Source organism: Eubalaena glacialis, chromosome 3, assembly GCF_028564815.1.
Source record: "Eubalaena glacialis isolate mEubGla1 chromosome 3, mEubGla1.1.hap2.+ XY, whole genome shotgun sequence".
NCBI lineage: Eukaryota > Metazoa > Chordata > Mammalia > Artiodactyla > Balaenidae > Eubalaena > Eubalaena glacialis.
Window position 1 is genome coordinate 105,709,931 of NC_083718.1, and position 13,126 is coordinate 105,723,056.

The window sequence follows — 13,126 nt, forward strand, 5'->3', positions numbered from 1 at the left end:
TGCCAATATTTTCTTCTAGAAAGGTATGGTTTCAGGTCTTATATTTAAATATTTAACTCATTTTGAGTTTATTTTTCTATATAGTGTGAGAAAGTAGTCCAGTTTGATTCTTCTTCATGTAGCTGTCCATTTTTCCCAGCACCATTTATTGAAGAGGCTGTCTATTCCTCATTGCCTATTCTCTCCTCCTTTGTTGCAAATTAATTGACCATATAAGTTTGGGTTTATTTCTGGGCTCTCTATTCTGTTCCATTGATCTATGTGTCTGTTTTTGTGCCATTATTATACTGTGTTTTTTTTTTTTTAAACATCTTTATTGGAGTATAATTGCTTTACAATGGTGTGTTAGTTTCTGCTCTATAACAAAGTGAATCAGTCATACATATACATATCTTCCCACATCTCCTCCCTCCTGCATCTCCCTCCCTCCCACCCTCCCCATCCCACCCCCCCACTCGGTCACAAAGCACAGAGCTAATCTCCCTGAGCTATGCGGTTGCTTCCCACTAGCTACCTATTTTACGTTTGGTAGTGTATATATGTCCATGCCACTCTCTCACTTTGTCACATCTTACCCTTCCCCCTCCCCATATCCTCAAGTCCATTCTCTAGTAGGTCTGTGTCTTTATTCCCGTCCTGCCACTAGGTTCTTCATGACATTTTTTTTTTTAAATCCCTTAGATTCCATATATATGTGTTAGCATACTGTATTTGTTTTTCTCTTTCTGACATACTTCAGTCTGTATGACAGACTCTAACTCCATCCACCTCACTACAAATAACTCCATTTCGTTTCTCTTTATGGCTGAGTAATATTCCATTGTATATATGTGCCACATCTTCTTTATCCATTCATCAGATGATGGACATTTAGGTTGCTTCCATGTCCTGGCTATTGTAAATAGAGCTGCAATGAACATTTTGGTACATGATTCTTTTCGAATTATGGTTTTCTCAGGGTATATGCCCAGTAGTGGGATTGCTGGGTCATATGGTAGTTCTATTTTTAGTTTTTTAAGTAACCTCCATACTGTTCTCCATAGTGGCTCTATCAATTTACATTCCCACCAACAGTGCAAGAGGGTTCCCTTTTCTCCACACCCTCTTCAGCATTTATTGTTTCTAGATTTTTTGATGATGGCCATTCTGACCGGTGTGAGATGATATCTCATTGTAGTTTTGATTTACATTTCTCTAATGATTAATGATGTTGAGCATTCTTTCATGTGTTTGTTGGCAATCTGTATATCTTCTTTGGAGAAATGTCTATTTAGGTCTTCTGCCCATTTTTGGATTGGGTTGTTTGTTTTTTTGTTATTGAGCTGCTTGTAAATCTTGGAGATTAATCCTTTGTCAGTTGCTTCAGTTGCAAATATTTTCTCCCATTCTGAGGGTTGTCTTTTGGTCTTGTTTATGGTTTCCTTTGCTGTGCAAAAGCTTTTAAGTTTCATTAGGTCCCATTTGTTTATTTTTGTTTTTATTTCCATTTCTCTAGGAGGTGGGTCAAAAAGTATCTTGCTGTGATTTATGTCATACAGTGTTCAGCCTCTGTTTTCCTCTAAGAGTTTGATAGTGTCTGGCCTTACATTTAGGTCTTTAACCCATTTTGAGTTTATTTTTGTGTATGGTGTTAGGGAGTGTTCTAATTTCATACTTTTACACGTACCTGTCCAGTTTTCCCAGCACCACTTATTGAAGAGGCTGTCTTTTCTCCACTGTATATGCTTGCCTCCTTTATCAAAGATAAGGTGACCATATGTGTGTGGGTTTATCTCTGTGCTTTCTATCCTGTTCCATTGATTTATGTTTCTGTTTTTGTGCCAGTACCATACTGTCTTGATTACTGTAGCTTTGTAGTATAGTCTGAAGTCAGGGAGCCTGATTCCTCCAGCTCCATTTTTCGTTCTCAAGATTGCTTTGGCTATTAGGGGTCTTCTGTGTTTCCATACAAATTGTGAAATTTTTTTTCTAGTTCTGTGAAAAATGCCAGTGGTAGTTTGATAGGGATTGCATTGAATCTGTAGATTGCTTTGGGTAATAGAGTCATTTTCACAATGTTGATTCTTCCAATCCAAGAACATGGTATATCTCTCCATCTATCTGTATCACCTTTAATTTCTTTCATCAGTGTCTTATAATTTTCTGCATACAGGTCTTTTGTCTCCTTAGGTAGGTTTATTCCTAGATATTTTATTCTTTTTGTTGCAATGGTAAATGAGAGTGTTTTCTTAATTTCACTTTCAGATTTTTCATCATTAGTGTATAGGAATGCAAGAGATTTCTGTGCATTAATTTTGTATCCTGCTACTTTACCAAATTCATTGATTAGCTCTAGCAGTTTTCTGGTAGCATCTTTAGGATTCTCTATGTATAGTATCATGTCATCTGCAAACAGTGACAGCTTTACTTCTTCTTTTCCAATTTGTATTCCTTTTATTTCTTTTTCTTCTCTGATTGCCGTGTCTAGGACTTCCAAAACTATGTTGAATAATAGTGGTGAGAGTGGGCAACCTTGTCTTGTTCCTGATCTTAGAGGAAATGCTTTAAGTTTTTCACCATTGAGGACGATGTTGGCTGTGGGTTTGTCATATATAGCCTTTATTATGTTGAGGAAAGTTCCCTCTATGCCTACTTTCTGCAGGGCTTTTATCATAAAAGGGTGTTGAATTTTGTCGAAAGATTTCTCTGCATCTACTGAGATGATCATATGGTTTTTCTCCTTCAATTTGTTAATATGGCTTATCACGTTGATTGATTTGCGTATATTGAAGAATCCTTGCATTCCTGGGATAAACCCCACTTGATCATGGTGTATGATCCTTTTAATGTGCTGTTGGATTCTGTTTGCTAGTATTTTGTTGAGGATTTTTGCATCTATGTTCATCAGTGATATTGGCCTGTAGTTTTCTTTCTTTGTGACATCTTTGTCTGGTTTTGGTATCAGGGTGATGGTGGCCTCAAAGAATGAGTTGGGGAGTGTTCCTCCCTCTGCTATATTTTGGAAGAGTTTGAGAAGGATAGGTGTTAGCTCTTCTCTAAATGTTTGATAGAGTTCACCTGTGAAGCCATCTGGTCCTGGGCTTTTGTTTGTTGGAAGATTTTTAATATCAGTTTCAATTTCAGTGCTTGTGATTGGTCTGTTCATATTTTCTATTTCTTCCTGGTTTAGTCACGGAAGGTTGTGCTTTTCTAAGAATTTATCCATTTCTTTGTGGTTGTCCATTTTATTGGCATAGAGTTGCTTGTAGTAATCTCTCATGATCGTTTGTATTTCTGCAATGTCAGTTGTTACTTCTCCTTTTTCATTTCTAATTCTATTGATTTGAGTCTTCTCCCTTTTTTTCTTGATGAGTCTGGCTAATGGTTTATTAATTTTGTTTATCTTCTCAAAGAACCAGCTTTTAGTTTTGTTGATCTTTGCTATTGTTTCCTTCATTTCTTTTTCATTTATTTCTGCTCTGATCTTTATGATTTCTTTCCTTCTGCTAACTTTGGGGTCTTTTTGTTCTTCTTTCTCTAATTGCTTTAGGTGCAAGGTTAGGTTGTTTATTCGAGATGTTTCCTGTTTCTTGAGGTAGGCTTGTATTGCTATAAACTTCCCTCTTAGCACTGCTTTTGCTGCATCCCATAGGTTTTGGGTCGTTGTGTTTTCATTGTCATTTGTTTCTAGGTATTTTTTGATTTCCCCTTTGATTTCTTCAGTGATCACTTCGTCATTAAGTAGTGTATTGTGTAGCTTCCATGTGTTTGTATTTTTTACAGATCTTTTCCTGTAATTGATATCTAGTCTCATAGCGTTGTGGTCGGAAAAGATACTTGATACGATTTCAATTTTCTTAAATTTACCAAGGCTTGATTTGTGACCCAAGATATGATCTATCCTGGAGAATGTTCCATGAGCACTTGAGAAAAATGTTTGTTCTGTTGTTTTTGGGTGGAATGTCCTATAAATATAAATTAAGTCCATCTTGTTTAATGTATCATTTAAAGCTTGTGTTTCCTTATTTATTTTCATTTTGGATGATCTGTCCATTGGTGAAAGTGGGGTGTTAAAGTCCCCTACTATGATTGTGTTACTGTCGATTTCCCCTTTTATGGCTGTTAGTATTTGCCTTATGTATTGAGGTGCTCCTATGTTGGGTGCATAAATATTTACAATTGTATATGTTCTTCTTGAATTGATCCCTTGATCATTATATAGTGTCCTTCTTTGTCTCTTGTAATAGTCTTTATTTTAAAGTCTATTTTGTCTGATATGAGAATTGCTACTCCAGATTTCTTTTGATTTCCATTTGCATGGAATATCTTTTTCCATCCCCTCACTTTCAGTCTGTATGTGTCCCTAGGTCTGAAGTGGGTCTCTTGTAGACAGCATATATATGGGTCTTGTTTTTGTATCCATTCAGCCAGTCTGTGTCTTTTGGTGGGAGCATTTAATCCATTTACATTTAAGGTAATTATCGATATGTATGTTCCTATTCCCATTTTCTTAAATGTTTTGGGTTTGTTACTGTAGGTGTTTTCCTTCTCTTGTGTTTCTTGCCTAGAGAAGTTCCTTTAGCATTTGTTGTAAAGCTGGTTTGGTGGTGCTGAACTCTCTCAGCTTTTGCTTGTCTGTAAAGGTTTTAATTTCTCCATCAAATCTGAATGAGATCCTTGCTGGGTAGAGAAATCTTGGTTGTAGGCTTTTCTCCTTCATCACTTTAAATATGTTCTGCCACTCCCTTCTGGCTTGCAGAGTTTCTGCTGAAAGATCAGCTGTTAACCTTATGGGGATTCCCTTGTGTGTTATTTGTTGTTTTTCCCTTGCTGCTTTTAATATGTTTTCTTTATATTTAATTTTTGATAGTTTGATTAATATGTGTCTTGGTGTGTTTCTCCTTGGATTTATCCTGTATGGGACTCTCTGTGCTTCCAGGACTTGATTAACTATTTCCTTTCCCATATTAGGGAAGTTTTCAACTATAATCTCTTCAAATATTTTCTCAGTCCCTTTCTTTTTCTCTTCTTCTTCTGGGACCCCTATAATTCGAATGTTGGTGCGTTTAATGTTGTCCCAGAGGTCTCTGAGACTGTCCTCAGTTCTTTTCATTCTTTTTTCTTTATCCTGCTCTGCAGTAGTTATTTCCACCATTTTATCTTCCAGGTCACTTATCCGTTCTTCTGCCTCAGTTATTCTGCTATTGATCCCATCTAGAGTATTTTTAATTTCATTTATTGTGTTTTTCATTGTTGCTTTGTTCCTCTTTAGTTCTTCTAGGTCCTTGTTAAATGTTTCTTGCATTTTGTCTATTCTATTTCCAAGATTTTGGATCATCCTTACTATCATTATTCTGAATTCTTTTTCAGGTAGACTGCCTATTTCCACTTCATTTGTTAGGTCTGGTGTGTTTTTACCTTGTTCCTTCATCTGCTGTGTGTTTTTCTGTCTTCTCATTTTGCTTATCTTACTGTGTTTGGGGTCTCCTTTTCACAGGCTGCAGGTTTGTAGTTCCTGTTGTTTTTGGTGTCTGTCCCCAGTGGCTAAGATTGGTTCAGTGGGTTGTGTAGGATTCCTGGTGGAGGGAACTAGTGCCTGTGTTCTCGTGGATGAGGCTGGATCTTTTCTTTCTGGTGGGCACGTCCACATCTGGTGATGTGTTTTGGGGTGTCTGTGGCCTTATTATGATTTTAGGCAGCGTCTCTGCTAATAGATGGGGCTGTGTTCCTGTCTTGCTAGTTGTTTGGCATAGGGTGTCCAGCACTGTAGCTTGCTGGCCGTTGAGTGAAGCTGGGTCTTGGCGTTGAGATGGAGATCTCTGAGAGATTTTCACCATTTGGTATTACATGGAGCTGGGAGGTCTCTTGTGGACCAGTGTCCTGAAGTTGGCTCTCCCACCTCAGAGGCACAGCCCTGATGCCTGGCTGGAGCACCAAGAACCTTTCCTCCACACGGCTCAGAATAAAAGGGAGAAAAAATAGAAAGAAAGAAAGAGGATAAAATAAAATAAAATACAATAAAGTAAGATTAAATAAAATAAAGCTATTAAAATAAAAAATAAGAAAAAAATTAAGAAAAAATTTAAGGAAAAAATTTTTTAATTTTTTAATATAAATTTTTTAATTTTTTAAAATAAAAAATAAGAAAAAATTATTAAGAAAAATATTTTAAAATTTTTTTTAAAATAAAAAATAAGAAAAAACTTATTAAGAAAAAATTTATTAAGAGAAAAAAATTTTTTAATTTTTTAAAATAAAAAATAACAAAAAATTATTAAAATATGTATTAGGGAAAAATTTTTTTTAATTTTTTAAAATAAAAAATAAGAAAAGAATTATTAAGAAAAAAATTTTTTTTAATTTTTTAAATAAGAAAAAATTTATTAAAAAAAAATTTTTTTTAAGTAAAAAAAAAAAAACAAAAACGGACGGACCGAACCCTAGGACAGATGGTGAAAGCAAAGCTATACAGACAAAATCTCACACAGAAGCATACACATACACACTCACAAAAAGAGGAAAAGGGAAAAAAATAGTATATCCTGTTCCCAAAGTCCACCTCCTCAATTTGGGATGATTCGTTGTCTATTCAGGTATTCAACAGATGCAGGTACATCAAGTTGTTTGTGGAGCTTTAATCCACTGCTTCTGAGGCTGCTGGAAGAAATTTCCCTTTCTCTTTGTTCGCACAGCTCCCAGGGTTCAGCTTTGGATTTGGACCCACCTCTGAGTGTAGGTCGCCTGAGGGCGTCTGTTCTTTGCTCAGACAGGATGGGGTTAAAGGAGCAGCTGCTTCGGGGGCTCTGGCTCAGTCAGGCCGGGGGGAGGGAGGGGTACGGATGCGGGGCGAGCCTGCGGCGGCAGAGGCCGGCGTGACGTTGCAGCAGCCTGAGGCGCACCGTGCGTTCTCCCGGGGAAGTTGTCCCTGGATCACGGGACCCTGGCAGTGGCGGGCTGCACAGGCTCCCGGGAGGGGCGGTGTGGGGAGTGACCTGTGCTCGCCCACAGGCTTCTTGGTGGCGGCAGCAGCAGCCTTAGCGTCTCATGCCCGTCTCTGGGGTCCTCCCTGGTAGCCGCGGCTCGCGCCCGTCTCTGGAGCTCGTTTAGGCGGCGCTCTGAATCCCCTCTCCTCGCGCACCAGGAAACAAACAGGTAAGAAAAAGTCTCTTGCCTCTTTGGCAGCTCCAGACCTTTTCCCGGACTCCCTCCTGGCTAGCTGTGGTGTGCTAACCCCTTCAGGCTGTGTTCACGCTGCCAACCCCAGTCCTCTCCCTGCGATCCGACCGAAGCCCGAGCCTCAGCTCCCAGCCCCCGCCCGCCCCGGCGGGTGAGCAGACAAGCCTCTCAGGCTGGTGAGTGCTGCTCGGCACCGATCCTCCGTGCGGGAATCTCTCCGCTTTGCCCTCCGCACCCCTGTGGCTGCGCTCTCCTCCGTGGCTCCGAAGCTTCCCCCGTCTGCCACCCGCAGTCTCCGCTCATGAAGGGGCTTCCTAGTGTGTGGAAACCTTTCCTCCTTCACGGCTCCCTCCTACAGGTGCAGGTCCCGTCCCTATTCTTTTGCCTCTGTTATTTCTTTTTTCTTTTGCCCTACCCAAGTACGTGGGGAGTTTCTTGCCTTTTGGGAGGTCTGACGTCTTCTGCCAGCGTTCAGTGGTGTTCTATAGGAGCAGTTCCACGTGTAGATGTATTTCTGATGTATCTGTGGGGAGGAAGGTGATCTCCGCATCTTACTCTTCTGCCATCTTGCCCAGCCACCCTATTATACTGTCTTGATTACCATAGCTTTTATTATAGTTTGAAATCAAGGAGCATGATACCTCCAGCTTTGTTCTTCTTTCTCAAGATTGCTTTGGCTATTTGGGGTCTTTTGTGTTTCCATACAAATTTTAGAATTATTTATTCTAGTGTGAAAAATGCCATTGGTATTTTTATAGGGATTGCATTGAACCTGTAGAGTGCCTTGGGTAGTACAGAACTACCCAATCCATTAGCACGGTATATCTTTCCATTTGTTTCCCTTGCCTTCAATTTCTTTCATCAGTATCTTATAGATTGCTGAGTACAAGTCTTCTACTTCCTTGTTTAGGTTTATTTTTAGGCATTTTATTCTTTTTGATGAAATTATAAATGGGATTGTTTTCTTAATTTCTCTTTCTGATCTGCAACAGATTTCTGTATATTAATTTTGTATCCTGCAACTTTGCTGAGTTCATTTATTAGTTCTAATAGTTTTTTGTTGGTGTCCTAAGGATTTTCTATGTGTAGTATTTTGTCATCTGCAAGCAGTGACAGTTTTACTTCTCCCTTTCCAATTTGAATTCCTTTTATTTTATTTTATTTTTCTTGCATGATTGCTGTGGCTAGGACTTCCAATACTATGTTGAATAAAAGTGGTGAGAATGGGCATCCTTGTCTTGTACCTGATCTTAGAGGAAATGTTTTCAGCTTTTTCCCATTAAGTATGATGTTGGCTGTAGATTTGTTACATATGGCATTTCTTTTTTTTTTTTTTAATTAATTTTTTTGGCTGCACCATGCAGGTTTCAGGATCTTAGTTCCCTGACCAGGGATCAAACCCAGGTCTCTAGCAGTGGAGGCATGGAGTCCTAACCACTGGACTTCCAGGGAATTCCCTATATGGCCTTTCTTATGCAGAGGTATGTTTCCTCTAATGCACTTTGTTGACAAATTTTATCATAAATTGATGTTGAATTTTGTCAAAAGCCTTTCTGCGTTTATTGAAATGATCATATAATTTTTACTCTTCAATTTGTTAATGTGGTGTATTACACTGGCTGATTTGCAGGTATTGAAACCATCCTTTCATCCCTTGGATATATCCCACTCGATCATGGTGTACGAGTCTTTTAACATATTATTGAATTCAGTTTCTAATATTTTGTTAAGGATTTTTACATCATGTTCATCAGTGATACTGGTCTGTAATTTTCTCTTCTGTGTAGTGTCTGTCTGGTTTTGGTATCAGGGTGATACTGGCCTTGTAGAATGAGTTTGGAAGCATTCCTTCCTCTTCAATTTGTTGGAATAGTTTGAGAAGAATAGTTGTTAGCTCTTCTTTAAGTGTTTGGTAGAATTCACCTGTGAAACCATGTGGTTCTGGACTTTTGTTTACTGGGAGGTTTTTTATTATTATTATTATTACTGATTCAATTTCATTACTGGTAACCAGTCTGTTTATATTTTCTACTCCCTCCTTATTCAGTCTTGGGAGAGTGTATGTTTATAGAAATTTATCAATTTCTTTTAGGTTGTTCATTTTATTGACATATAATTGTTCACAGTAATCTCTTATGGTCCTTTGTATTTCTGTACTGTCCATGGTAACTTCTCCTCTTTCATTTCTGATTTTATTGATTTGGGCCATCTCTCTTTTTTTCTTGATGAGTCTGGCTAAAGCCCTATTGATTTTGCTCATCTTTTCAAAGAAATAGCTCCTAGTTTCATTGATATTTTCTTTTTTTTGTCTCTACTTTATTTATTTATGCTCTGATCTTTATTATTTCTTTCCTTCCACTAACTTTGGGTTTTGTTTGTTTTTCTTTTTCTAGTTCCTTTAGGTGTAAGGTTAGATTGTTTATCTGAGATGTTTCCTGAGGTAAGCTTGTATTGCTATAAACTTCTCTCTTAGAACTGTTTTTGCTGTAGGCCATAGATTTTGGATCACTGTGTTTCTAATTTTCATTTGTCTCCAGGTTTTTTTATATCTTCACTCACTGACCCATTGATTGTTTAGTAACATATTATTTAGACTCCACGTGTTTGTTTTTGTTGTTTTTTTCCTTGTATTTGATTTCCATTCTCATACCTTTGTGGTTGGGAAAGATGCTTGATATGATTTCAATCTTCTTAAACTTATTGAGACTCGTTTTGTGGCCTAGCCTGTGATCTATCCTGGAGAATGTTTCACGTACACTTGAAAAGAATTCTGCTGCTTTTGGATGGAATGTTCTCTATATATATATTAAGTGCATTGGATCTAATGTGTCATTTAAGGCCACAATTCTTACTCATTTTCTGTCTGGATAATCTGTCCAATGATGTAAGTGTGATGTTAAAGTCCCCTAATATTGTGTTACTGTTAATTTCTCCCTTTATATTTGTTAATATTTGCTTTATGTATTTAGGTGATCCCATGTTGGGTGCATATACAGTTACAATTGTTAACTATTGGATCAATGATCTGTTTGGACCGATGATCCCTTTATCATTATGTAATGTTCTTCTTCATCTCATTACAGTCTTCGTTTTAAAGTCTATTTTGTCTGATATAAGTATTGCTACCCCAGTTTTCTTTTCATTTCCATTTGCATGGAATACCTTTTTCCATCCCCTTACTTTCAGTCACAGATGCTGTCTCAGAGGTCTCTTAAACTATCCTCATTTTTTAAAATTCTTTTTTCTCTTTTTGTTCAGCTTGGGTGATCTCCACTACTCTTTCAGTTTGCTGACCTGTTCCTCAGTATCATCTAATCTACTGTTGATTCCATCTAGTGTATTTTTTATTTCAGTTATTACATTCTTAAGCTCTGTTTTGTTCTATTTTATATTTTCTAACTCTTTGTTAAACTTCTCACAGTGTGCATCCATTCTTCTTCCATGTGTTGAGCATCTTTATGATCATTACCTTTAATTCTTTACCAGGTAGATTGTTTATCTCCACTTCACTTAGTTCTTCTTCTGGGGTTTTGTCTTGTTCCTTCATTTGCAACATATTCCTCTGTCTCCTCATTTTACCTAATTCTCTATGTTTATTTCTATGTATTAGACATGTCAGTTACATTTCCCAATCTTGAATACATGGCCTTATGTAGGAGATGTTCTATGAGGACAGCAGCACACTTCCCTCTGGTCACCAGAGCTCTATGCTCTAGGGATGATCCCTGTGTGGACTGCATGAGTTGTAGCAGGGTTGACTACCATGTGTTGCTGGTATGCAGAGCTGGACCCTGCCCTGATTTGTTACCAGGCCCTGCCTTGTGTGGTGGCAGCAAGCCCACTGGTGGGCAGGGCAGGGTCCTGGCATACCTGGCTGTGGGGTCAGCAGCGGTGGATCCTGGTGTGACTGGCAGCATGGCCTGAGGGGTTCTGGGACTGATGCAGGCCTGCTAATAGGCTAGAGGGAGCACTCCACAATAGTGCTTGCCAGCACCATAGTAGAACAAGCTCCCTAAAATGTCTGCTGCCACTGTCTATGTCTCCAGGGAGAGTGTCAGTTGCCTCCTGCCCCTCCAGAAGTTTTTCCAAGATCAGCAAGTAGGTCTGACACAAGCTCCTTTTAAGTTATTGCCTCTGTACTGAAAGAGAGCATGTGAGATTTTGCATGCACCCTTCAAGAGTGGAGTCTCTGTTTCCTATAGCCCTCCTATAGCTCTTCCATATGTAAGTCCCACTAACCTTCAAAGTCAGACATTCTGGGGGTTCATCTTCCAAGTGGAGGACCACCAGTTTGGCCAGCTCGATGTGGGGTTATGATCCTTCTCTCCTATGGGAGAACCTCTTTAATTGTGATTATTTTCCCATTTGAGAGTTGCCTACGTAGGGCTGTGGGTCTTGACTATATGTGTGTCTCCACCCCTCCTACCCATCTCATTGTGGTTCCTTCTTTATATTTTTAGTTTTGGAAATTTTTTTCTGCTAGTCCTCAGGTCATTCTCATAGATACTTCCTCTGTAAATAGTTGTAATTTTGATGTGCCCATGGAAGGAGGTAAGCTCAGGGTCTTCCTACTCTGCCATCTTGGCTACCATCTGCTCATTTTAAAATCAGATTTTTTTCAGCTATTGAGTTGTATGTGTTCTATATATTTTGGATATTAACCCCTTATCAGATATATGATTAGCAAATATTTTCTCTCATTCAGTAGGTTGCTTTTTTTCATTTTGTTGTTAGATTCTTAGATTCCTTTGCTGTGAATAAGCTTTTTAGTGATGTAGTCCCATTTGTTTATTTTTGCTTTTGTTGCCCTTGCTTTTACTGTCAAATCCAACAAATAATTGCCAAGACCACTGTCATGCAGCTGGACTCTCTATTCTTTTCCATTAATGTATGTGTCCACTTTTGTGCCAATACCATACTGTTCTGATTACTATAGTTTTGTAATATAGTATGAAATCAGGAAGCATGATACCTCCAGCTTTGTTCTTTTCTATCAAGATTGCTTTGGCTATTCAGTGTCTTTTGCAGTTCCGTACACATTTTTGGATTGTTTTTTCTATTTCTGTGGAAAAATGCCTCTTCCAAAAAAAAAAAAAATAGGAGAAGAGGGAACACTTCCACATTTATTTTAAAGGGCCAGGATTACCCTGACACAAAAACCAGACAAGCACATAAAAAGAAAAAATTTACAGGCCAATATCCCTGATGAATATGATGCAAAAATCCTCAATAAAACATTAACAAACTGAATTCAACACTACATTAAAAGGATCATACACCACAATCAAATGGGATTTATTCCAGGGACGCAAACCTGGTTCACATCCTCAAATCAATCAATATGATACACCACGTTAACAAAATGAAGGATAAATATCGTATAATCATCTCAATAGATGCAGAAAAAGCATTGGACAAATTCAACATCCATTTGTAATAAAAACTCTCACAAAGTTGGTATAGGGGGAACGTACCTCAACATAACAGCCATGTATGACAAGCTCACAGCTAGCATCATATTCAATGGTGAAAAGTTAAAAGCTTTTGTCTAAGATCAGGAACAAGACAAGGATGCCCAATCTTGCCACTTTCATTAAACATAGTACTGGAAGTCCTAGCCAGAGCAATTAGGCAAGAAAAAGAAATAAAAGCCATCCAAATCAGAAAGAAGTAAACCTATCACATTTGCACATGACATGCTGTTATATTAGAAAACCCTAATGACTCCAACAAAAAACTGTTAGAACTAATAAGCAAATTGAGTAAAGTTGCAGGATACAAAATCAAATACAAAAATCAGTTGAGCTTCTATATACTAAGAATGAACTATCAGAAAGAGAAATTAAGAAAACAATCTCATTTACAATTGTATCAAAAACAATAAAATACATAGGAATAAATTTAAGCAAGGATGCAAAAGATCTATACACTGAAAAGTATAAGACATTGATGAAAGAAATTGAAGAAGACA